Raw genomic sequence first — 27,832 nt, forward strand, 5'->3', positions numbered from 1 at the left:
GTGCCATATCTAGAGTGTGAGGCAGGATCGGAGAGGTCACTCTCCTCTGTTACAGCCTGTTGTGTGGACGCAGGGACAGAAGCTGAACTTTGGGCACGTGAGAGCTGAATGGCTGCCGTCACTTTCGAGGACAAGGACTGGACAGTCCTGTGTATACCAGCCACATCCCCATGCATCCCCTCCATGAAAGCTACCACCTGGCTCAACTTCCTGTCGTTGTCCAGGAATGCATTTAGCATGTTAGTCTGACCCACACACAGCTGTCACAGCAGGTCAACTGCCTCAGCACTGAGGCCAGTTTGGCACAAAGGGTCAGGTGCAGTGGTACCTGGACCAAAGGACACTCTGCGTCTCCGACTCTGGTGAGCACGGGCAGTACTTGTTGCAGTTTGCGGGAGGGTGGGCCCTGTATGCTCTGTGCCGGTAGAGGGGGTCAATTTCCCACTCCCTGTATCACCTAACAATGATGACTCATCCCCGCTGTCGGATGACGAGGATGTTGATGTCTCAACACGTGAGTCCTCATGGACACCACTGCCACCCTCAACGATGCAGCTCACATCTGTCTTGGTCATATCCTGTGTTACATCAGAGCACAATGCATTGTCACCAACTGCCTTTGTTGTCTGCCTGACACTGCCCTCGTCCAATGCTGAAAGAGAGAGAGATGTGGGTACACGTAAGTGCCAAAGTCCCAAACTTCATAGGCAAGTTGCGGACAGACCTGGAAGGCCAAACAACATGTCGTACCCAGCCTGTGCACCCACAACCTCCATCACCTATCCCCATTAGCACAAATTGCCTGTACATGTGAAGCATGTGCGTCAAACATCCATGGCACGTCAATGTGGACAAATATTTAGGTGATGCCATGAGGCCACAGATCTGATTGGCAAGTACAGGGCCAGACACAGGAATGCACCATGTATGTCTTGCTGCTGGAAAACCATGACAACTGCACACAACACAGAGTCCCCTCACAAGCAATTCAAGCACACTGCCAACGTCACAGAGGCAAGTACTGGCTGTATCCTGCAACCTATGTGGGCACTCATTAAGAAAATGAGCCCATACTGTAGACTCATCCCCAGATTCCTGCTGTTCCTCCCTCAAATGTGCAGCCAGATCAGGAGTGTCACTGCTAGGATGTGTGCCATCAGTGGGGTCAAGGTACGGTGTGCCAACCTGCCAGCACGTGGAATCACTTCCAGTGTCATCTCCGCCATGTTCCCCGGCGGTACCCACCGCCGGGGAACGGCGGTGGGTACCGCTATGTGCCTGGCGGGCCCCTGGAATGAATGGGCATGGGCAGTCACTCACCGCCAGGGAATGGCGGTGGGTACCGCTATGTGCATGGCGGGCCCCTAGACTGAATGGGCATGGGTGGTCACTCAGTGCCGGGAAACGGCGGTGGGTACCGCTATGTGCCTGACGGGACGCTAGACTGAATGGGCATGGGCGTTCACTCACTGCCAGGGAATGGCGGTGGGTACCGCTATGTGCCTGGCGGGCCCCTAGACTGAATGGGCAAGGGCGGTCACTTACCGCTGCGGAACGGCGGTGGGTACCGCTTTCTGCATTGGGGGGACATACCAACTGCCATTTCACAATGTAGATTCAAATGTTGCGGAAAGCGTGCCCCGCCCCCACGGTATGCGTGCACCTCCATCGCGTTGCCGGACACTGGATGCATTTGACAGATGCACCCTCACGGCAGCGCATGTATGACCGCGCCGGTGTGTTCCCGCCATGGCACCCTATTCAACAGCCAATGGGAACCGCCTTCGTGGAGGCTAAATGCAAGTTTTGAATTTGCGGCAGGCGTGCACGGCCAGCGCAAGGCCAATAACTGCATGGGCAGGCACACATTCCATGTTGGCAAGGGGATATGGGTGGCAGAGCAGGTACATGGTACCTGCCAACACATCATGCAGTGGCGAAGGGCGCTGTTCAAGGTTGTCCATTAGCCACCATGATCATGCAAAAGGGCAGTGCAAACATTGCAAGTTACCCACCTAGACCAGTGCTGTGTGCACATGCCAGGCCAGTGCACATCATTGACAATGTTGTGATGTGGTGGCTCACATGTGACAAGGGTTGTTGGTGAATAATTACACAGTTCACTGTTACCATGGACCTGCAGATTGTGCTCCATGTGAGTCTGTGCTTGGTCTGTGCAACGACATTGATGATGTGATGGATGCACTTTGATTTTGTTGCTGTGTGATGTATGCTTGATGGAGTGCCCTCTCATGTGTCCATGTCCAGCCTATGCAAGTTTAGTCAGAGGTGCCTGACCTCATGGGCTGTGTATTTATGTATTGGCATGGTGCAGCACCTAGCTTGGGGCCTGTGGGGATGCAGTTCCACACATGAGGTGTATGTTGCACAATCAGGGCTGTCTGCTGCATGTGGAAATGTGCCTTTGTGCATACACATGGCCGTGGTGTCATTGTGGGGATGTCAATGTGTGGCAAGTCTACAGGTGTGCCATTGTTGTGTGCCAGGGCCGACCCACATGTAGTCTGTGGTACCATCACTGGTGATGTCAGTAATTTTTGTTGCTGTGTCTGTCATGATCACAAATGTGGTACAGCTGTGTTGTGTTTACAATTGACATGTGCTCCCATCGTAGGAGGGCTCCGAATGTGCAACGTCCATACACTGTGCTGGAGGACATGGTGGCCGACGAGGTGGTACACAGATTACGCTTGGACCGTCCCACAATGCAGATCCTAGTTGCCCAACTGGAGCCCCACCTGCAGCCACGCAGGGCATATCCCGGTGCAATAACACCAACGGCCAAGGTGATGGTGGCACTTCACTTCTTCGCTACTGGCACATTCCAACACACGATTGGTACAGCAGGGGGGATGTCCCAACCCCTGCTTAGTGTGGTACTGCGTGATGTCCTGGCAGCCATGATGCTGTTTAAGGATGAATATATCCATTTTCCACGGGCAGCTGAATTACCAGCTGTGAAGGCTGATTTCTACGCTCTGGGTCGGATTCCACATGTGGTGGGTGCCATTGATGGCACACATATTGTTCTGGTTCCACCAAAGGCACGTGAACACATTTATCGTAATCGGAAGCATTAACACTCCATCAATGTGCAAGTGATGTGCCAGGCCGATCAGATCATCTGGCATGTGTGTGCCAGATTTCCAGACTCTGCACATGACTCCCACATCCTCTGGAGCAGCATTGTGCCCCAACTTATGGCGAATCTGCATCCGGAATGTGCCTGGCTGGTTGGTGAGTTGTAAGTGTCATCCACTGTGTTGTATGTGTTCCCTGCTGACCCCAACCACAGTGGTAATGTTGGATGTGCCTGTCCACCTCTCCCATAGGTGACTCTGTGTATCCAAACCGCCCATGGTTGTTGAGCCCAGTACGGAATCCCACTACCCCAGGCAACAGCGATATAATGTGGCACATGGCAAGACACGTCAGGTGGTGGAGCTCACATTCGGGCTGCTGAAGTCAAGGTTCTGCTGCCTGGACAAGACCGAAGGGGCCCTGCCTTACTCACCCGCAAAGATCTGCAAAATCGTGGTCGCCTACTGCATGCTCCACAACCTGGCCCTGCGCAAGGGGATCCCTCTGATCCTGGACCCTGCAGACCAACAAGTGGCTCCGCATGCTATCCCGCCCGTGTCCAGTGATGATGATAGTGGAGAGGAGGAAGATGTGGACTAGAGACGTCAGCTCATTGAGCGCTACTTCCTTTGAAGGTGGGTGTCAACGTACGGTGTTGACATGGTATGCGGGAGGGGTGGTTGGTGTTGATGTCTGGATGTGTGATGTGAGTGCTGCCTGTAGTTGGCTTTGTGCTGGATGCCAATGTGGGTGGGGCATGGTAGTCATGCACGGCACAAGAATGGGTATGTTGTGACTGTTGCAAATTGTGGAATGGGTAGCTAGCACGGCCATGAAGTGCGGTGTGGTGTGATGGCTGTGATGCAGTCTCCTAACATGTGTATGTTGTTCTCTTGTTCTCCCTAGGTCGCTTCATATTCACCATGAGTACAGACAGTCATTGCTCCTTGGACATGGTAACGTTTACATCATTGTACACCCTGTGATTAAAACATAGAGTACACACGGACATGAGTGTTTCAAGGGTGTTTATTTACAATGGTGGCAGTGTTGGGGGAGTGCATATTTACAAGATGGGGGGTGGAGATCAGCAAGTTGAAAGTCATGACGGATGAGAACATCGTGTAGAACCCATATTGTTGTGGGAACCCAATACAACAGATTTATGCCATGGCCTGGTGGTGTGGGGGAGGATAGTGAGCAGAGTGAATCACAGGCTCAGGGTATGGTGAAGTCAGCGCTGGCTCCTCGTCTGGCGGCTGGCTGGTGCTTTGCCACTGGTTTCACCTGGCTGTTTCCTCGGACGTCCCCTCTGTATTTTGGCCAGAGGGGGGCTGCTGTGGGGGCAGCCTGCTCGTGGGACACATCCCTCTCTGTGGCCTCAGGTGATGTTTGTGGAATGACATCATGCAGGCCACTGGGGGGAGGGGGAGGTGGTATATGTCCTGCAGGCTGGTCCCTCCGACCCACTGCTTGCTGCCCCATGAGGTCCACCAGTTGTGCCATCCTGTTGTCGCTGGACCTCAACAGCTGCTGGTGCTCCAGTGCGTCTTGGCATGCCTGTGCATGATCATATACCTCCACAACCCTGTTGATGGCATCCAGGGCCTCGGCACCACGATTGGGTGGATCTTGCTGGCCCCCCACTCTTGCACCTGCCCTTCTGCCCGGGACCTGCTGCTTCACCTGGGTCCTAGCCCGGACACTCTCCCTGCTCTCCTGGGATGTGGAGGGTGTTTCATTGTCCAATGGGTCTGCGAGAATGGCGCAGGGAAGACTTGTTGCAGTGGTGGTGGTGGTAGTGGCAGTACAGGTCCCGACGGCAGGGGCCACTGTTGGTGTTGTGGTCAAGGTGGTGGTGACAGCAATGTCCTGGGACCGTGAAGGCACTCGCGACACTGGTGTACCGGCTTCATCCACAGCATCCGAGGTGACAAGGTCATCTGCACCAGAGAGTCCATGGTCTGAGGGGTTGCCTGGTGTTGCAGGTTGCTGACATTTCCTGTCAGTTCACGATCACCTGTTGTACAAAGGATGAAGAGTCATTGATGTGTACTGCACAGGTTGGTTGTTGTGATGATTGGGATGTCATGTCATGCAGCACAAGATTGACAAACTCATCACATTGTTGTGGTACACAGTACTGGGCAGCATGAGGGGGTAGGGTGGCATACGCCACTTGGCTAGGTGTGATACTGTGGTGCTTTACTATGGGACACCTAGGTATTGTTTGATTACATGGTCATGTCCTCATTGTTGATGTGGCAATATAACGGGAACATGGCCATGTGTACCAACGGTGCGGAATACCCTGGCTTACTGTTATACATGGGGGAGTTGTTGTCATCTGATGCATGTCTGGCTTATATCATGTTGTTGGCCTCCATGGAGTTATGTGCTATGCTTCGACGGCGCATACTGGGGCCTGGTATCCGTGCACACTTGGCCATTGATGGTGGCTGTATGTCCTGTTAGACATGGTGCACTGACCTTCTACTGCATGTGTTCAATGTGCTGCCAGTATTTTCCAGATGGCATTTCCATGTACTAGGATGTGTGCAGAGGTGACATGGTGAGTGGATGTGTCACACATTCAAATTGTGGTGACACCTTATGTGGTCCAATGGTTCTTGGTTGTACACAGAAATTTGCGGTCTGCAGGGACTGTGTACTTACCTGTTTAAGGGTTATGTTCTGGTTTTGATCCTGACACTTCTAGGATGGTGGGTGGTACTTCTTGCTACAGTGTTGCAGGTCAAGGGGGCCTGTAAGGAGTTGTAGTGCTGGCCCCTCAACCAGGTACACCCCTCCCTGTGAAGATGGTTACCTACCTGTACGTTTGGTGAGGGGGATTGCTTTGCTAGCACATGATGGAGGTACTCCATCTTGCTCAGCTGTGGGTGAAGGGGACCTGTTGGGAGTTGTAGTGCTGGCCCCTCAACCAGGTACACCCCTCCCTGTGAAGATGGCTACCTACCTGTAAGTTTGGTGAGGGGGGTTGCTTTCCTAGCACATGGTGGAGGAACTCCTTCTTGCTCAGCTGCGAGTGAAGGGGGCCAGTTGGGAGTTGTAGTGCTGGCCCGTAAACTACGTACACCCCTCCCTGTGAAGATGGGTACCTAACTGTAAGTTTTGTGAGGGGGGTTGCTTTGCTGGCACATGGTGGAGGGACTCCATCTTGCTCAGTGGTGGGTGAAGGGGGCCTGTTGGAAGTTGTAGTGCTGGCCCCTCAACCAGGTACACCCCTCCCTGTGAAGATGGCTACCTACCTGTATGTTTGGTGAGTGGGTTGCTTTGCTAACACATGGTGGAGGGACTCCATCTTGCTCAGCTGTGGGTGAAGGAGGCCTGTTGGGAGTTGTAGTGCTGACCTCTCAACCAGGTACACCCCTCCCTGTGAAGATGGCTACCTACCTGTAAGTTTGGTGAGGGGGGTTGCTTTGCTAGCACATGGTGGAGGGACTCCATCTTGCTCAGCTGTGGGTGAAGGGGACTTGTTGGGAATTATAGTGCTGGCCCTTCAACCAGGTACACCCCTCCCTGTGAAGATGGCTACCTACCTGTAAGGGGGGTTGCTTTGCTAGCACATGGTGGAGGGACTCCATCTTGCTCAGCTGTGGGTGAAGGGGGCCTGTTGGGGGATGTAGTGCTGGCCCCTCAACCAGGTACACCCCTCCCTGTGAAGATGGTTACCTACCTGTAAGATTGGTGAGAGGGGTTGCTTTGCTAGCACATGGTAGAGGGACTCCATCTTGCTCAGCTGTGGGTAAAGGGGGAATGTTGGGAGTTGTAGTGCTGGCCCCTCAACCAGGTACACCCCTCCCTGTGAAGATGGCTACCTACCTGTAAGTTTGGTGACGGGGGTTGCTTTGCTAGCACATGGTGGAGGGACTCCATCTTGCTCAGCTGTGGGTGAAGGGGGCATGTTGGGAGTTGTAGTGCTGACCCCTCAACCAGGTACACCCCTCCCTGTGAAGATGGCTACCTACCTGTAAGTTTGGTGTGGGGGGTTGCTTTTCTAGCACATGGTGGAAGGACTCCATCTTGCTCAGCTGTGGGTGAAGGGGGCCTGTTGGGAGTTGTAGTGCATGGTGTGGGGCCTAGGTGGAGTATCTTAGCAGTTGTACAAGGCAGTACTTGGCATTGTGATTGTGGTCATTAGGTTGTACTTACCAGCCTCCAATCCCTCAGCAATTCTTTCCAGGCTCTCTGGGTGCAGGATTCCAAGCACATTCTCCTCCCATTCACTGTAGGGTATTGGCTGGATGGGAGTGCCGGCGCCAGTACGCTCGGCCCGCTCGCGGTTCTTGGCTCTGATTGACTTCACCTTTGCCATGAGGTCGTGCCACCGCCTCTGGATGTCTCTTTTGGTGCGTGGCACGGTCCCTGATGCGTGCACTCTGGTGACTATCCTTTCCCACATTCTGGTTTTGTTGGCCAGTGTGGTCTGTTGTACAAGGGTTCCAAACAGGTTGGGTTCTACATGTATAATCTCATCCACCATGACATTCAGCTCACTCTCTGTGAATTTAGGCTGTTTCTTGTGGGTCATGGTGTGTGCTGTGCAGGGTGTTGGGGGTGCAGGAGTGTGGTTTGTTGGGATGGTGTTATGGTGGATGGTGAGGTGTGTGTGTTGATGTGCAGGTTGTTGTGTGGCTATTGGTGTATGTGGTGCTGTGCTCTGCTGTGTGCTTCTTCCTCTCAGTTCTGCTGTGATGCAAAGGATTGTGGGGATGGAAGGGGCTCCTTTTATTTTCTTCTTTGTGGCTGTGTCCCAATGGTATCTTGCTGTCAGATATGTTGTGGGTGTGGAACCCTTGCCTGTCAGGTTTTCCACCATGGGGGTGTTTTTTGATGTGGGTTATTGGGGGAGGGGTGTGTTCATGGTAGGTTTGGGTCCTGATTTGCTGGATTGCATGGTACCTTACTGCCGCCATTTTTGTTGCGGTCTGACCGCCGCGGTGGATTGGCTTTGGACGTGGAGGGTGATTCTTTACGTTGCCCTGGCGGTGTTATCCTAATCGTGCGGCCGGTCATTCCGCTGCACTGTCGGCGGTTGGGCCTGTTACCGCGGCCACTCCGTCCGCCGTGGTAAGGTTTTCTATAGTTCCGTCCGCGGTCGGCGGTCTTTGGAGACATCCGTCCACCGCGGTCGGGTTTTCTATGGTTCCGTCCGCGGTCTGCGGTCTTGGGTTTTGCTGGAGGGGAATCCTAATTGCACCGCCGATTTCCCCACAGTGCGGTCAGACGGTAATTTCCCACGAGACTGGCGATTCGTATTACTGCGTCCAGTCAACCAACGAATGCTTGCAGAACTGGGTTCAGACCGGCTTCAAAGACGCTAAAGGTGGCACAATTAAGCATAAACTGCTATGGGAACAAGTAGTTCTCTTGCAAAAAGAACTACAAAAGACTCACGTGTTTCATACACTGAGTCATCAGCATGATGGCGTTCACGTTGCAGGGAATTCATTGGCTGATGAGGCCGCAAAGGCAGCTGTGCAAATGGCTTCCATAGCTGCAATAACTCGTTCAAAAACGAAAATAGACGGTGAATCAATGCTAGCAGTGAATGCCTCAATGAAAGGCAACTATGCAGCATTACCACTAAACTATCAACTCAGTAATACATACATAATTGATGCAAACTCAGTTCCATTTGCTCAAATCCCTGGAGTGGGGGAATAGATTAATTCCAAACAGGAACAAGAGAGGTGCTTTGGTAAGCGAAGCACATATGGGAGAGGGTCTGACACATCAAGGGATCTTGCAACCTTTAATAGAATTAGAAGAGATGTACTGGTGGCCAGGAATGAGCGTCGACGTTTACAAATTCGGAATTGACTGTGATACCTGTTACAGAGAGCATAGCTTCGAAGACCACCGGGTACCTAACTACAGTGTAACAAGCCCAGTTCAGACACCATTGTTAGACAGCATTAGACTATCTACACACAGACGTCGACATAGACGTACGCGGTCCCACAAATATTAAGACAAGATTCATTTGGATGTGGCCCCAGCGCTCGGCTGACTCCAGAACTGTTATAAAAGATTTGCAAGTCTTTATCGGCACATACACAATCGGCATGCTACATTCTGACCAGGGTCCTGCGTTTAGCTCTCGAGCTTACAAGGAGGCCATGGCCAACTTGGCCGTTGCATTGCGGTTTATGAGTCCGTTCCATCCTCAGGGAAATGCGGTAGTGGAAATAAGAAACCGTGATATAAAGCAATCTATAACAGCTAGGGTATTAGGTTTGGGTGACGGGTGGGTTAAACATTTAAATAGTGTCCAACGTAGTCTTAATAATCTGCCAAGAAATTCTCTGGGGGGAATCACTCCATATGAATTATTATTTGGTACTAGAATGCTTATCCAGGACCTTGCTTGTCAAACTTCAGTGGTGGAACAGAAACCGTTTGATATCCAAGACTGTTTCGCTGTTTTACAGGACTTAAAAGAAACAAGAAGAAGTCTGAGTAACACATCACAAAGCCCAACGACCACTGAAGAAAAACCACATGTCCCAGCTAGACCTGTCTGGATTCCAAAGATTGGGGATCTAGTCAGGGAAAAGATTGCGGTAAAGAAGAAATTTGGGCCTTCTTATAGAAAAGCAGTACCTGTCTTAGGAATTCTTGGACAGGATCAGTGTTACTACCGCCGCTTGCTGGAAAAAGGGAGAACAGAACAGTATCAATTGACCTGGTAAAACCACATCATGTGGCCGATAATAAGTAGTAGGCCCAGTGGACTCCCAAGAAGTAGCAGATGACCAAATCTGGCTACTATCCAAGAGGTTCAAACTGAAAGACTTAACACCTTTGATAAACCTGGAGTAAGAAAAGAAGGACTATGTGACAAAGCCATGGAACTTGTACCTCTTGAAACCCAAATATCAGTTTGTCAAGAAACTCCTGTCTATAATGATGTAGCGTCTGAATATACAAACATGTCAAAGGAGGACGCAACTCCAGTGATCTCAAAAAATACAGATGCAATACCAACTATTGACAGAACTGCCTGTGGCTATTTTATCAACTTCGATAACTTTTCTGAGGATCTCAGTGAACCAGAAATAACGCCAGCAAAAACACTTTTCAACTTGAGAAAGCATATCTGGTTTCGCCATGGGTTGAATTTTGGATAGGATTAGGTGTACTTTTTCCACTACTATGGCTCATTCTTGTTTTGAGTTTTGGCCGAATGATAGATGGAAAATACAGTGCAATGGACACAGCAAGTAAGAACATCAACTTGCTGCTGCAACCTTACAAGTCAGCACATCGTGAGTGAAGAGACCTGTCATCTTATGCTTATAGATTTAGTAATATTAGACATAATACGTGGAGTGGGTGTTGTATAGCATTTTAGGACCCTAGTGTAATTTTCCTGATTCATGCCCTTATATAGGTATAAAATACCGTATCCTTATATAGGCGTAGAAATCATAACCATATGAAGACACAACTCAAGTAGTCCTAATACGGCTTGGCTACTTCCACTCGTTCCGAAAATCTACAATGATTGCTTGGAAAAACCCGCCTTCAACAGTCATGGACTTCCCCCTGCATGAATATTAATTTATACAAGAAATCATGGAGTTTTCAGAGAATTAAGTCTCTAATGACGTTACTATGTCCAATCTTACGTCAAACTCAGCACCTTCAAGGTATAAATATGCCCACACTTGTCCAAACAAACACACCGTGGTTTGGAGCAGTTTGACTATCTACTTGCCGGACGCGCCCTGCTGCAGCAAGTGTCGAAGGAAGCCGATCCTCTAGCTGACGCACTGAGAGACGCTGTACTTTCTCTCGCCGAGAAATCCAGCTCCAGTGTTTCCAGGCTACCCTTGCGGGTTGCTGGGAAATCGAGTCCTGACCTCCTACATTCTAAAAACAAAAGTACAGAGCTGATTAGACCCTAAGAGAATTCTTGGATAGATTCTTGGCAAAAGAATACTGAAACTAAACTACACCTCACTTACATCTTCCCTTGTACTAGACCTAGGTTAGGTACACCGGGGTAGGCGTATTTTAGAAGCACCAGTTGAGTACTTTTAGTCATTATTAATCACTGTATGTATTTAATGCATTTTTGGTATTTTATGGCTTAGAAACCATATCATGCTTTTACAATATTATTTTATAATACTCTTCGTACTGTACCCTCTGTACTTTACCGCAAGTATTACAATTTCAGCAGTTCATTTCTTATGCTTAAGAAAGAAGACTGTTCAATAAACACCTTTTATTGAAAACGCCCGTCTCTCTATTTCTCTGCACCTCTGGTGAAACGAAGCATGAACGATTGACTGAGTGAAATAACTATCTATTGTTTCCGCGACTCTAGAGATATATTTCTTATTCTTGGGAAACAAAGTTGTCATGTTTTGAGAAGTTGTCAGAAACGAATCCCTTCTTGTCCATTCGAGAAAGTTTCTAGTGACCTCTGAGCTAGCTGGCACACACACAATTAAGTCTAGTATATTCGGTAGAGACCTAGTCGACTTCAGTCCTTCGTCTAAACTACAGGATACACTATTCCAATGCGCAGAGCCTATTGGGAATATAGGAACTACACTACAGAACAATATTTACTGCCGCAGAGAATGTCTGTGTGTCCATCTCTGTATTTGATAAAGGGATTTTTCTTTCTTTGAAGCATGATTTTGTTGCCCCTGTAGCTATTAGAAAGGTAAAGGACATTTTGTTTATGGCAACTGTCACAGTGGGTTCATCATCCGATCTGTGTGTTACCGGTAAAATTGGACACATTGGAATGCTCATTGGGCCCCTTCATTTTATGTAGTATTGTTGTTGTTGGCCATTGTCTCCTATATTTCCATAGAATAGATTAGTTCCTGCCATCACTACCATTCCTCCTTGTTTTCGCTGATTTAAGGGGTTTCTCTGTTGTTGCTGGATGTGTGGACCCTGATTCTGATAGCCATGGAAGTTATTTTGCTGGGGTGGGCTCAGAATTAGTTGTCCTTGAATCAAGTTATATTGTAGGGGTATGTTTTTCATCTATTGTCCCTGCCCCTCAACTGCATTGTTTATGTCTGCATGATTGATTTCTTGTATCTGCACTCTCTTGCCACGTGCCCCATTTTATGAAAGTAGAAGCATTGTATCCACTGTCGGTTGCCCATATTTCCACTAAAAATGACTTTTCCCCCTTTCACCACTTGACTGGTTCCCTCTGTAAATTGCTGCTCTAGCTGCAACTTTACATTTTGGGATGTCGCTGCAGTCAATACTGCCCCTTCTGTTGCTGCCTTTTTTAACCTATGTTGTATTTGTCTGGCAGCTGCTCTTTCATTATCTGTTTGTTGTTCTACCTTCTTTCTGCAAAGGTGTACAGTATGCATGAGGATTTCTATCCAGGGATTTGTTTCCTCTCCCACTATATTCACTATATTGGCCTGTACATCTGCTGGTAGCCTCCTTTTCATTATATTATAAAATAATATATAGTGTTACTTCCTTCATACTCCGATGCTTTCCTGTCTCTTGACTCCATCTCTCTTTCATTCTATTTATATAATCAGTTACATTTTCATCTGGTCTCATTGTCTATTGCCATCATGCCTCTTAATCTGGTTTAAAGGAACAGTTTTATCTCAATGCTTCCCATGTTTCTGTTCTGTAATTGTTAAATTGAGATCCATCAACTTTATTCTCTGTAAGTGTTACTTATTGAATTCTAGCGGTTTTGAAAATGTTGTCAGTTTGGGTCTCAATTAACCCACTCACTAGACGGTTCATATCTAGTATACGTAAGGTCATTACTGCTGAAGGTGATGTCCGGCGTTCTGTGTAGAGCAGGTCCCATAGCTCGACGGCTTGTTTACGTGCGGAGCGGGTGTTTAATAGGATGCATCGGAGGTGGTTGTGGTCTTTCTTGGCAGGTGGTTTATCGGCTCCGAGGCTGGTGTAGCTGCAGTTTCGGCAGGTGAAGGCACTGTGTGAGCGTTTCGGGGTGGCCTTGAAGCATGTGTGGGTTTTGCAAGACAATATGGCGGATGCAGACCCTAATTTCCCTCACATAAATAGCGCATTATTCACCGCCCCTTGTAATTATTCCAAACAATCTTCAAAAGCTGTTCTTTCCCTCAACAGTAGTCTCCACTAAATGCATTAAAAAAGATCCACCTTCACTTCCTAACTCTTGATCGCCATTATCCATGGAGCTACTCCTTCAAGAAATACGCGCCCACAAACCACACATGGAGGATATCAATACTCGTCTCCAATGTCTTGAAGATAAATGGTCTCAAATAGAGCAAAAATCTGTGCATTTGGAACGACATGTTGACTCTGTCCAAATTGCTATTGATCAAATTCCTCCCATGCAGTCGAACATTTTACATCTTAAGCAGCAAATGGAAAACTTGGAAAATTGCAGTAGGCGTAATAGTTTACGCATTTATGGCCTTGTGGAGGGTCTTGAAGGTACGGATCCACTTAGCTTTTTTCAATCCTTTCTTCCAACTCTAATAGGTCTTCCTGATTCACCGCAACTGAACATTCAAAGGGTCCATCGGTTGGAACGAACACCAAAAGCGACGTCATCTACCATGAAACCACGAGGTGTTATTCTATATTTTTTAGAATATACAGATCTACTCAAGGTCCTGCATGCTGCCAAGAGTAAGGGAAGAATTTCCTGGCAAGGTGCCAACATCTTTTTCACTCAGGACTATGCTAAAGTGACTGCTCACAGACGGAAACAATTCTTGGATATAAGACCAGCCCTACGCAATTTGAATGCTCGATATGGTCTATTCCATCCCTGTCTTATGAAGGTGACTTTTAATAACAAAGCAACATGTAAAGAAGACGCCATGGAGATTCCTCGTTCATCAATGTCTTGAATGTCCTTATGTTGTTCTGCTATGAATCTATATCCCGTTTATATTTCATGTAGTTTTATATTTCATGTAGTTTGATATTTGTTTTGTTGATTCTCCTTTGTGTATTCACTTTTCCCTTTGTCTTTAGATAAGGTTTATTGTGGTCCCCGGTTATGTGACCACATTATCTCGCCTGGATGATGTATCCCTTCTCCGTTGTTGTCCTGGAGTTTTCCTGCCTGATCGTGCTGTTTCCCTCATGTGGCTTCACCATCCCATTGTTTCAGCTATTTTTGTGGTACGTTTTTTGTTCCTTCTTTCCTTCTGTATTGTATTTAATCAATTTCTGTCTCTTCTATTCTTTTGTCCTTTTGTTTCATTCTTTCTTTCCTTTATTTCTCTGATTTCCCATCTCATCTTAATTACTGGTTTTTCCTCTATTTCTTTTTTAACTTATTATACTTATTCTTTTATTTTCACTTCTCTACCTACCTTATATTTTTCATTTTTCTATTTTTACCATTTCTCTTTCACAATTTGTCAATCCAATAATTTGATTTACGATGTACTACTATTCATTCATGCGAATAATTGTTCTTATCAAAGTTTTGGTTTTAATGCCTATATTTAGATGTTGTTAAATATAATATTGTGGAATGTTAAAGGTTTGTGTTCTCCCATTAAATATTCAAAGAGTTTTATCACATATTGCAAATTTAAAAGGAGATATAGCTCTATTGCAAGAAGTTCACATAACAGATACAGAGTTGACTAACTTACATCGTCATTGGGTAGGCCTTACATCGTCATTGGGTAGGCCATTTTTTTGCATCACCAGGTTCAGGGAAGCGTAATGGTGTTGCTATTCTTTGCCACAACCGTTTGGACGTTCAGCTCATTAGTCAAGATAATGAGTCTGAAGGTAGATGAGTTGCAGTGTCTTTACTGATTAACAAGATTCCTTTAACCATTTTTAATACATACGCTCCCACTAACCAAGATAAACTATTCTGGCCCCAAATCCTCTCCTCTTTGATGCAATATACTGATGATTACTTAATTTTAGGTGGTGATTGTAATATGATTATGGATCCTTTTATAGATAGGAGATCTACCTCTAGATTCTCACCTTCTTCCATGCACACTCAATTTACCTCCACTATCTCTCAGAGATCATTTGTAGATTCCTGGAGACTTTGCCATCCCACGTTACAAGAATACTTGCCTGCTCATTCCTCTCAATCACGGATAGATTATATCTTTATCTTTAAAGCCCTGACTCAACACATTTCCCATTCTGACATAGGCTCTATATTAATCTCTGATCATGCCCCATTTTCTTTGAGCTTAGATTTGCTCCCTCCCATCAAAGGTACTAGAAGATGGAGATTTAAGAACTCTCTTCTATTGGATCCTAAATTTGCACCTGCCTTTCTCGATTTTGCATCCAGGTTTTTTACAGAAACCGAATCTCCTCTGTAATCCCCTCAACTCATTTGGGGCACCTTTAAAGCTACCACTAGAGACTTCATTATTTCGTTTGTAGCCCAAAAAAATGGCGAGCATCTTCTTGCACCCTACAGCTCCTTAATACACAAATTAAAAAATTGGAACATAATCATTATTTAACAAAGAACCAATCCAATTTAAATGAACTTATTAAAACCAAACTTTCATTTAATAAACTTTTCTCTGAATCTTCAAATCTGTGCCTGCTTACGTCCAGTGCGAAATACTATTTTGCACAAAATAAATCTGGAAACCTTCTGGCTCACTATCTCAAGATTAAAAAGGAACACACCAAAACTGAATCTATTATTACATCATCCAATATTACTGTTCATTAAGATGAAGATATCTTATTAGAATTTACTAACTTCTACCAAAACCTCTATATTCCTGAAATCTCACCTCAATCTACTATCATCTCACAATATTTATCTTCCATCCCCCCTCCTTCCTCTCCGGACGCGGATTTCTCCTCCTTAGAAGCTGACATACCTCCTAAAGATATTCTTAATGCCATTCAGGAACTTAATCATTCATTTTGGCATTAGAACCCTTTCTTACAAAAAGACGCTTAAATAAAAATATCACAGGTTTTCCACATGGTGACAAACAATTTAAACTATCAGCTTATGCTGATGATATTGCCTTATTTATTTCCAATCCTCAAACTTCTTTGCCGACTTTTCTATAAGAAGTCTCAGATTAGACTTTAGTTTCAGGATACAAACTAAATGTCGATGAATGTGAAATTCTTCCGTTAAACAAACATTGTTTCCATGATGATTTTTTGACTTCCTCTTTTCAGTGGAACTCAACTAAAATCAAATACTTAGGCTTATGGTTCACTCCTTCTATTTAAGATACCGTGACACTAAATTTAAGGAATCTTCAATGAACTCTAAATAATTTCACTACACGCTTGCACCCCTTATTTTTATCTTGGTGGGGTAGATTAGATTCTATAAAAATGATACTAGTCCCAATAATTGTATTTCTTTTATCTAATCTTCCAATCAACATCCCCAACACCTATTATAAAAATATGTATACTATTCTTTCAAAATTTCTATGGCAAAACAAAATAGCTAGGATGTCTTTTTCTAAACTTAATCAACCTAAGCATATAGGTGGATCAACTTTCCTGACTTCTCTACGTATCATACTTCGTTTTTTCTCAAACATTCTATATCTCTATTATCTGATTATACATCTGAATCTTACTCTCAACCTTTATGGGTAGAAATTGAATCTTCCATCTTTCATCCCTTCACCTTTGAAGAATTTGTGTCCTTATCTCATACTCCAGCAAAATTATCTCTTCCTGTTCTTAAAAATCTCTGTAAAGTCTTTCATCCTCTCATGTTAGATGGCTTGGATGATCGTAACAGACTTCTCCAATACCCAATTTGGTACAATAGGCATATTCAAGTCAAATATAGGACTCTATTCTGGAAGGACTGGTTAGATTTCGGTCTTAAATGGATTCATCAACTTTTTCAAGATGGTACTTGTATCCTCTTTTGTATAATTCAGACCCTTTTCTATTTACCCATCTCTTGTCATTCCAAATCTAATACATTGATTACAGCCGTTCAAACCGCCTATGATGCTTTCACATCCTACTCTATACATACCGAACCCTTTCCTATCACGCTCTCAGTCTTGCACACCTCCTCCTCTTCGTCCGAAATTTATAAGACATTAAGAAATTCCCCTACTAATGGTGACAAATCTAAAACAGAATATAACTGGGAATCTGATTGAGTTCAATCTTTTTCTATTCTGACATGGGATAAAATTTGGACGAAGATAAGGAAGTCCTCTAGAGCAGCGAACACTACACAAACTTTATTTTTCATATATAATAGAGTTTTGATTACCCTAGCTAAATAACATCACATAGATCCTACTATTCCTTCTATCTGAGGGTCTTATTCAGCCCCTATATCAGACCTTAAGCATATGCTATTTACTTGTCCATCCGTTCACGATTTTTGGACTAGAGTGTGGCAACAGATTAACAACATTTCCCTCACCCATATCCCTTTTACCTATGCTCATATTTTTCTAGGTAGCATATCAGAGGTATCGTCCTCTTCAAATACTAATGTCTCCATTGTTTATTTAGTTTTGGCTGTAGCATTTTAACAAGTCAGTAAATCTTGGAAAAATGCTTCAAATGTTTCATTTCAAGCCTGATGGTATGGAGTTTGTTAAAATCATAGACTAGATAGCGTTTATGTTTATCCAACAGTACTGTACTGTTCTTCAAACCCATATATAATTTCACCTGGGAATGTCCCTTTCTTTACATTTGAACACCAACTCCCCCTTTCTGCACGTTCCCCCTGGAGCAGCCACTCTAAATCCCTTTTGTGTACTGAAATGAAAATACAGTTAACATCAATCTGTCTCTCTAATTATGACTGAATAAATGACGTTGTTTTGAATGAAATTGTTTGCAGCACATCATTTCCATATATGCATTGATTACAGGGAGTGTATATTATGTGAGCTCAAAAAACTTGCTTTGACACAATTGATTTGTCTTACACTAAATGAACGTTTAGGACCACTGTATTCTGTAACCCATGACCATTTGGGCTCATTGGGGCTGGCGCGCCCCACGGCTTGCAGGTCGGTTTAGTCCTGCCGATATGCTTCTTTCCCAGAGCTGGGCCACCCGGACTAACTAGTGGCAGACCTGCCTCCCACCACACTGTGCAGGCCCCACAGCTCACCCATAGCATGGAGGGCCCGGACTGTTGGCAATCAGAGGCACAGATGACTGGCCCGGTGTGTCCTACTCATGCGGCAGCTTCGCCTGCATGCTCTCCATTTTGGCCTGCTGTCACCTGGGCCCAGCATTCACAGCCCTGCATGCCGGCGGAAGCAGTGCTTTTTCTGCACCCGGCCCAGCAGTCTCCCTGGTCTTCTGGCTTTGAATCTCTTGCGGCTGGTTGGCGCTCTCGGCTCAGGGCCCTCTGTTGTCCCGATCTGCAATAGCGGGTGTCGCTATCTTGGAAGCTATCATGGTCAGATGTTCCGGCCTCTATCATCGCGCATCCAGCTCCTGAGCCCCACCGGGTGTCTTCTGTGTCCCTTTATGATTCCTGTACCTCGGCGAGAGACGGAGAGTTGTTGATCAGCACGGATGGTGATGAATTGGTCAGGGCTAATCACTTACCGTTAACGCAGCCGAGTCAGTGTGTGGCCATCTTCCCATGCTCCTAGCCACGCCCCCTCCTAATTGTTAGCTTGATATCAGGATCCTTGATGGCCAGCTGATCCTTCAACCAATTTGGGAACAAAGCAGAATGAATCTTCATCCCTTTTAGCATCAAAATGGAATAACTCTGTGGTACAATAACCCTCTGTGGAGTGGTGCGGCTCACTGGTTAGAGGCGGCAGACCCGGAAGCAGAGGACGGCCCGGGACCAGGGTTCTATTCCCGACACGGCAGGGTCGAGGACCAGGGTCAGTGGGCTCGATAATTCTCGCCTTGGTGCCTACTCTTACCAGGGATCACACTCGGCAACTCTGGGCATTAGCTTGCCTCATCTCCACAACGGCCCCCCACCTACGCCGGGAATGCCTGGTTTCACCTTGGAGATACCCAGTAGGGACCATCTCACAGGGAAAGCCAGGACGGGTTCCCCAGCGGTCTACAGCGCAGAGATACTCCTTCGGGAGTCGATTCTAGCGCTTTAGAAACCCACAATTAATTAATTAATTAATGTGGTGTTGGATTATACTCCCCGATTTTTTGATTTCTCATCTATACCAGATGAAACAACTGTTTTTGTGCCCTCTTTTATTACTTTGTTTTCTCTCTCAACAAAAACATTGGAAGATGGTGAGTAGAGGCGACTCGTAAATGTTTGACGTCATGTTTGGACAAAAATGTAAGCATACGCTTCTAAACAAAATGTGAACCGTTGTCTGCAAATAAGGACCCTGGTGATCCTTCTATTGACAGTACTTGTTCTAAAAAAATGATAGCTGTGTCAGGAGTGGAAGAGTTTGTTAAAGAAAAGTATAGCCACATAGAAAAATAACCAGCTATAAAAATGACATACCTCATTTTCCCTGGCAAGTTAATATAAGGTTCAGAAAAATCAAAACCCAATTTCTCCCAAGAAGAATCTGAAAAAGGAACAGGACGCAGGGGTGCTCTGCTTAACTTCCATTGCTTTTCTGAGAGAAGACACGCTGGACATTTGTCTACTGTCTACCTCACTTGGCTATCTAAAGTAGGCCACCAGTAGTGTTGCACCCATGCATGCACTGGGTGCATATGCATTTCTTAGTAGTGTCTAGATGTTCTTGATGTGATTTAGAAATAAATAAAGGGCACATTTTGGATAGGGGAACATGCAAATCACCTCTCACAATAATATCATCAACCAGTGAGAGTTCGCTGGCCACTTGTACATACGTTTTCAGATCACTCTCTGAACACCAAACAAGAGGCCAACATTTAATAATGTATATACCAACCTGCTTCAGCACTTCATTCTCATGGCATGCCTTCAACCACTCTTAAGCAATAAATGGGATGTCATTGTCTTGTAAAGCATGAGTGGCACACATTCAATGTCATCAGTGTTGTTTTCTTCCTTAAAATGTGGTAAAGGCGTTCAGGAGAGACAGTCTGCTTTGAAATTCTTCACACCAGACACATGATGGTGAACATGTACTCATGTAATTTAGATACAAGTCTGGTTAATCTAGTTTATACATCGTTATGAATTCCTCATGTAAAGATAAAAACTGAAGGCTTTTGATTGGTATAACGTTGAAACCACCTACACCAAACATACATTTGTTTTTGAACTACCCAAACACATGCCAGCTCCTCACGTTCTATTGTACTGTATTGTTTCTCAAAATGTCTGAGTTATCTGGAGGCAAACTTGATGGTTTGCTCCATAGCTCATTTTTTTAAACTTAAAACAGCACTTAGTCCTTGAAGACTGGCATCCACTGTGATTACTGAAGTACAGTCTTCTCTGAATGTAGACAGTCCTGGAGATTGTGCAATCAAAAATGTAACTTTGACAAACGTGGTTTAAACTTGCCCAGATCAAATAAATTTCTTTCCTTGTCTAAGCTACAACCTGAGAGGTTCAACTGACAGAGCATCTCCTGAGACAAAGCTCACATAATATTCTTCATAGCCCGTGGGGGCACTTCCTTCCTTGATGGCTCTTAATAAGGAAGGTTTGGATTTAATACCAGACTCTGTTATAGTGTGCCCCAAATACTTCAACTCTTGAGTGACAAATTTAAAATTGTCCTTTCTGACTGTCATGCCCCTGTGCATACAAATGGACAACACTTTGTCAAGAATGAGATCATGTTCCTCCAGGGAATTACTAAAAGCTAGAATATCTTCTTGTTAGGATTGGACCCCCTTTTGATGTCAGCAAGTGAAACATCCACGAGTTTTTGGAAGACACTGGTAGCTGATGCCAGCCCAAAAGGTAGCCTAATATACTTGAAGACATCAAAGGGTGTGCCAAAAGCTGTCAGCTCATGAGAAGCTGTGTGCAAAGCAACCTGCTGATAAGCTGACCTTGTGTCAATGACAGAGAACCATTTTGCAGTTCCTAGGTTAACCAACATTTCCTGTATTCTAGGTGTGGGATGACAGTCAACCAAAGTGTTAGCATTCAAAGTTCTCAATTCCGCACAGAGACAAACATCTCCTGATTTTTTTTCTGCGGCTGCAATCTGGATGGCTGATTGAAAAGAATCAAGGGGCTTTATGATGCCTTGGGTGCATAAATCCTTCAGTAGTTGTTAAAGCTCTTCTCAGACAGACAAGGGAATTTGTCGCACTTTGTGAACATAAGGTCTAGCATTAGATTGGACTCTGATATGGTGAACAAAGCCCTTGATGGTACCAACTTTTTTAGTGAAGAGTTCTTTGTACCTATCTTGAATAGTATCTAGTGGTTTCTCCAAACTACATATTGACTTCTCTAACATGACCAGTGCATCTGAGGTAGATATAGACCCATTTTGGCTAGGTCCTACCAGCCAATAATATTTGTACCTTTCATCGCAACCTATACTTGGTAAACATTTCTCTGCCTAGACATTGTATTCTTGCAGTAAAGAAACATAACATGTCACTATATTTTTCACCAAATGCTTACGGACTAATATCAGATATAGAAAGTACTTTCTCACAACCATTCTTATCATAAAAGACTGTGTCACATAAAATAGTAATAGGTGAACCAGGGTCCACCATGACCTGTAAAGAAAAGTCATCAATTATGACATCACGGGTGGGACCTTTCACAGTTGTGCACACCATATTGCAATAAATAATTAAGACTACATTGATGATACTTTCTGAACATGTGTCAATCTCTGCATTAACGTTGCATTAATGTTCCTAACTCATACAGGAGCTTTGTACTGCTGCATACTACTTGGAAGTGACCCATCTTTTTGCAAAGCATGCAACGTTTGCCCACTGCAGGACAACCATGTAGTTGATAACATGCATATTTTCATATTTGTTTATTGGCATTTCTCTTGCATACACATACCTAGACAGGGTTTCTACAAAGCAAGTAGTGCATTATATGGTACCGTTGATAAACATTGACTATGTCTTGCTGGCATATAGGTACCCAGACTCTACTCCCTGCACTATGCGATCATATTATCTGATTAATAATCGCTATGTGGATAAGTCTAGCTGGAGTAAGTTGGATCTTGGATCGTTCTGGGAGTTAATGTCCCAATGAATGTCTACAGCGTTCTTGCATGTGTGTAGCAAAGTTAGTAAATGGAAAAAAGCAATAAACTAAAAAAATATAATAAACTGTGAACCGTGAAAACTCATCTCCGCAGGTGGGTGTCTCAAATTGATAATGTGTAGGGGAAATAAATGGATGGTCAGTGCTTCTGTGAGGTGGGGAAAAGCATCCGTGTCAGATAATAATAACTATGTGGGGATCGGGTTGATGTTCCAAAAGCCCTGTGTATTTCTGTCCTAGGTGAACAGTTTTGTCCATTCCGTATGTCCTGTGGACATTCTTTCGGGTGTCATTGCTTCTTCAGCCCCTTCGGTATCACTGCTCACCTGCATTGGGAGTTCCCAGGCCCGCACAGATTCCTTCCACTGATCAGCTATGGGACGCCGCTATGTCTGCGCCTTCTGTCGGGCATGCATGCATTGTTGTCGCATCATGAAGAAGACGCAATTTTGTTTCACTGCAATATTCTTCATCGCATCATGGCGCTGCTGGTTGCAGCGCCATGGAAGCGCAGTAAGAAACTGACGCATCAGCTCCCCACACGGTGAAGAACCAACACATCCCCTATGCAGAAGTAGGGAGCCGACGCATCACCGTTCTTGTGTGTAAGGAACCCAGGTATCACCTTCCCTGCTACACTTTCATTGTATAGCGTTACGCATCTAAAGGTACATTTAACTCAAAGTGTCGTATTTTACATCTAAAGAGAACTAAGCTATTTCTACCATTTTTGAAGTACAGTATTGTGGATTTTTGTCGTTTGTGGTCTTGTGTTAAGTCTATACGAAAATACCTATTTTTATAATACAACCTGTGTGGTGTCCATCTGTAGTGTTGTGACTATATTACTGTATGTGTTCATAAATGCTTTACACACTGCCTCTGAGATAAGCCTGTCTGCTTGTGCCAAGCTACCAAGGGGGTGAGCAGGTTATTTTTGGGAGTGTACCCCCTTACACTGACTAGAGGCAAGGGTCCCTATTTGGTCAAAGGTACCTACCTCTCCCAACTGGAGACCCCCAAATCTAACACTCACCCTATACGTCTATCAGTATATCCTCCTCTACCTCTACTCTCTCATGCATACCAAACCCCATACCACTACTATGATCCCCAAAATAATCCTTTCTAGACTCTTTTCTACTCTTCCCCTCCTTGCATCATGTCATACCTCTTTTAATATACCTATCCCCCAAGCAAGCCTTTCTTAACACTTCCCTCAGACCTTTCCCCTCCACATCCCTTCTACTGATCCCAAGCCTCCTCCTACTGCTCCAAAACAAAAATAAAACAAAACCATTCTCTCTTCTATCCCTTCACTATCCTTTTCAATCCATATAACAAACTAACACGTCCACTCATATTTCACTATTATAATCCTGTATAGGTTCCAGAGTACCGTGCTACTTGCCAAAAAAGCGCTTCAACACCTAATCAGGGGCAGCATGCACTATATAAATGCAAATCTTTTCTCTCTTCTATCCTTCTGCTACCCTTCCCAATCCAAATAACTGACCAACATATCCACCACTCAAATTACTTTCATATTTCAGTATACTAATTCACCACTAATCCTTTATGGGTTTTGGAGTAGTGTGTGACTTGCTGGAAAAAAACCTCCAAATCCCCATCAAGGATAGCAAGCACTATATGAATGCAAACCTTTTTCCCTCTTCTGTCCTTCCACTATCCTTCTACAACCCAAATAGCTTTCTAATATCTACTACTCAAATTATTTTCATATTTTACTATACTAATTCAACACTAATCCTTTATGGGTTCCAGAGTAGCGTACTATTCGCCAAAATAGCACTTCAGCACCTAATCAGGGGTAGCAAGCACTATATAAATGCAAACCTTTTCCCTCTTATATCCCTCAGCTATGCTTCTCAATCCAAATAACTGACTAACATATCCACCACTCAAATTAATTCCATATATCACTATACTAATTCATCACTAATCCTTTATGGGTTCTGGAGTAGTGCGCTACTTGCCGAAAAAAAACTCCAAACCCCCATCAGGGGTAGCAAGCACCATATGAATACAAACCTTTTTTCCCTCTTCTGTCCCTCCGCTATCCTTCTCAAATCCAAATAGCTTACTAATACCCACCACTCAAATTACTTTCATATTTCTCTATACTAATTGAACACTAATCCTTTATGGGTTCCGGAGTAGCATACTCCTCACCAAAATAGCACTTCAACACCCCATCAGAGGTAGCAAGTGCTATATATATGGAAACCTTTTTCCCTCTTCTATCCCTCCACTATCCTTCTCAATCCAAAAACAGACTAATATTCACCATTCAAGTGACTTTCACATTTCACTATACTAATATACCACTAATCCTTTATGGGTTCCGGAGTAGCGTGCTACCCACCAAAAAGAGCTTCAACACCCCATCAGGGGTTACACACGCTATATAAATGCAAACCCTTTTTCCATCTTCTGTCCCTCTGCCATCCTTCTCAATCCAAATAACTAACTAACATATCCACCACTCAAACTACTTTCACATTTTACTATACTAATTCAACACTAATCCTTTATGGGTTCTGGAGCAGGGTGCTACTTTTTCAAAAAGCACTTTGATGTCTCATCAGGGGTAGCAGGCACTATATAAATGCAATTACAATACAATACAATACAATTGGCTTTGCGATTTGTAGCTCACATTTGCTTGCTTTTTATTTGATGGCTCCACCATGTTTTTGTTCCTCCTGTGGAGCATTGCCTGTTTATTGTATTCTTCCATGGGTGGTTTCTTTCTGTAAACAGACTTTAAAATGTTGTTCCTTTCTTGTCACAGTTTCTGGGCATTCAAAAACAGAGGTCAAATGTCAGGCTCTGTCTTCCGAGGGAGAATTGTGCTTACTTTTCTTTCTCCAACTTCAAAGTGAAAGGGTTTATCGGACAATCTGGGGGTAGCAAAGGAAAGACCTTTTGCTATCACACCACAACATTTAAATTAATGTATATGAACTGTGAAAATATTTCAGAATATCTCAGAATTAGGAAAAATTTTAATACAATGAAAACTAATCAATGCACTAGATGATGCCATTTCCACGTGCACTGGATAGTTCTATTAGTAAAACTGTATGTACTATTGTAAAAGTAATTTCAATTGAAAATGTGTTTTCTGTCAAGGCAGTGCGCTACCACACCATGCATACTCCTCACTGTACACCTCCACTCTACAGCACTTTACCCCACTCTATGCCCTTCCACTCTATGCCACACCACGCCACTCCACTCTACCCTACTCTAGGGTACTCTGCTCGACTCTTTACCCCTCCACTCTGTTCCACTCTACACAACTCCACTCCATTTTGCATCACTCTACTTCACCCCACTCCACTCTACTATATGCCACTATACTTTACGATGCCCCATTCTACGCCATTCCACTCTACAGCACACTACTCCCCTCTATGTCACTTCACTCAACACAACTCTGCTCCACTTTGTGCCACTTCACTCTACACCACTATAGGCCACTCTACTCCTTTATAGGACACTCCAGTTTACAACCCTCAACTCCATGGCACTCCAGTATATTTCACTCTACTCCTCTCCACAACACTCTATGACTCTCTACGCCACTCTCACCACTCCTCTACTGACCTCACTGCCAGTTTCCTCCATTCTACAGCAATCCATGCTATGCCAATCTACTCTATAACACTTTACTTTACTTCACTTTACTCAACTCCACTCTATGAAACTTTAATCCACTCTAAGACACTATACTCCACTGTACTCTACTCTTTGACACTCTACGTCACCCCACTCTATGACACTCTACAACACTAATGACCACTCTCAACCACTTTAAGTCACTCTATGCCACTTAACTGTAATCCACTCTACTTCACACTATGCTACTCTATACTTCCCTACGATACTCTATGACACTCAACAGCACTTCACTCTCGGTAACTCCAGTCCACTCTATGATATTCCACTATTTGACACACTAAGCCACTTTATGACACTCTGAGCTACTCTATGCCACTCCATGCTACTTTCCTCCACTCTACAACACTCCATGATATGCCACTCCACTCTATGACACTTTTTTTCACTCTACTGTACTCTACTCCACTCCACTATGCTCCACCCATGTCACGCTGGTCTACAAGACTTTACTCCACTCTAAGACACTTTTCTCCACTATATAATATTGGAGTGGATGAATACAATGTAAATGATTACAGTGATGTATGCAGGGCCTACAACGGCAATTCCAGTAAATGCAATATCAATATATGCCATAACCTGTGCCTACACAAGCATGCCAGTACCCATCTATGCAATGTTAATGTAAGTCATAACCTGAACCAGCACAGTAGCGAGATCAATGTATGTCATAATCCATGCTCAAATGAAAATACTGTTAAAAGTAACAATAATGCCAATGTGCATTATGACCTAACTAACCATGTCAACATCAGTAAGAACAATGTCAATGTATGCTATGACAACTGTACGCACAATGTTAAGGATGTCAATATACATTATACCCGTGAATGCCATAACATTTTTAGGAGTTCCAATGAACTTGTATCATTGCTGTCGGATTCACCCAAGGTGACATACGACCCACACCCATGCCTATCGAATACCAGATCACAGTTGGGGTCTCTAATAGTCTAAATACAAACGGGTGCCCAGGGAAAACCTAATCGATCCCACAGATAGATAGTTTCACCACAAACAGGTTTGAGGAAATTGATCCTAATAAAACATGTTGGCCGAGGGCTCACGTTCCCACAAAAAAACACAAAGCTAGACGTAGATAGTAACATTCAACCAATCATGACACAAAATGCACACCACATGTAGTGACCATGCGCTCCTCATGCTGGACATTAGGACACAAACACTGGCCCACACTAGCTCTCCCCCGACAGCCATCGCTTTATGACTAATATTCTCTTTTGGTATGTAGAAAATGCCTATATTGTACCGTATGAACTGTATATAACAGTAACCAAAACTTTGTACACCAAGAGACTTTGAGCAGACGCACTCTGCCGAGGCTCTCCCTGTCGCAACATTTAGTTAAACAAACTTGTTCCTGCTTTGCCAAACGCCTCTTGTCTTATCATTTATTTAAGGTAAACTCATATGCGAACGACATTTTGGTCAGCCAGATAGGAGAGAGTGGTTCATCGAGCCTGACTGCTGTCGAAGGAAGGACCACGCTCAGAATGGATTCACATCTGTGCAAAATGATTGGTGAGCAGGTTCCATAATTGATCAGAAAGTTCTGCTGAATCCAAGGGGTGGAGGTTTGTCCGGAGAAATCCCTCAAAGGCTAGAGACTACATCTGATCCTTAGTCCCAACATGTGGCATATGACAAACTAACACAAGCGCGTAGATCACTTTTGTTTTTCACCCTAGTCAGCATGCTAGCAGAAGACAAAGGTAGCTGACTGACCTTGAGTGTGAGCACATGGTACGCCTCGACCCTGGGGGTTAGTATCTGATTGCCTGACCTTGGGCTTGGAACAAGGTTCGCCTCATTTCTGGGTGTTAGCAAGGGATCCCTTATTCCTCTGGG

General features: G+C 44.6%; 1 long non-coding RNA gene across 1 annotated transcript in view; it reads left to right on the forward strand.

Annotated features, from left to right (window-relative positions):
- LOC144819028 (uncharacterized) overlaps nt 1–27,832 on the forward strand; it is a 231,077-nt gene that overhangs the window by 15,058 nt on the left and 188,187 nt on the right. The window contains exon 2 of the long non-coding RNA XR_013607201.1: nt 27,385–27,505. This is a non-coding gene — a long non-coding RNA (uncharacterized LOC144819028). The remainder of the gene's footprint in view (nt 1–27,384; nt 27,506–27,832) is intronic.

The sequence above is a fragment of the Lissotriton helveticus genome, chromosome 2_1, assembly GCF_964261635.1.
Source record: "Lissotriton helveticus chromosome 2_1, aLisHel1.1, whole genome shotgun sequence".
NCBI lineage: Eukaryota > Metazoa > Chordata > Amphibia > Caudata > Salamandridae > Lissotriton > Lissotriton helveticus.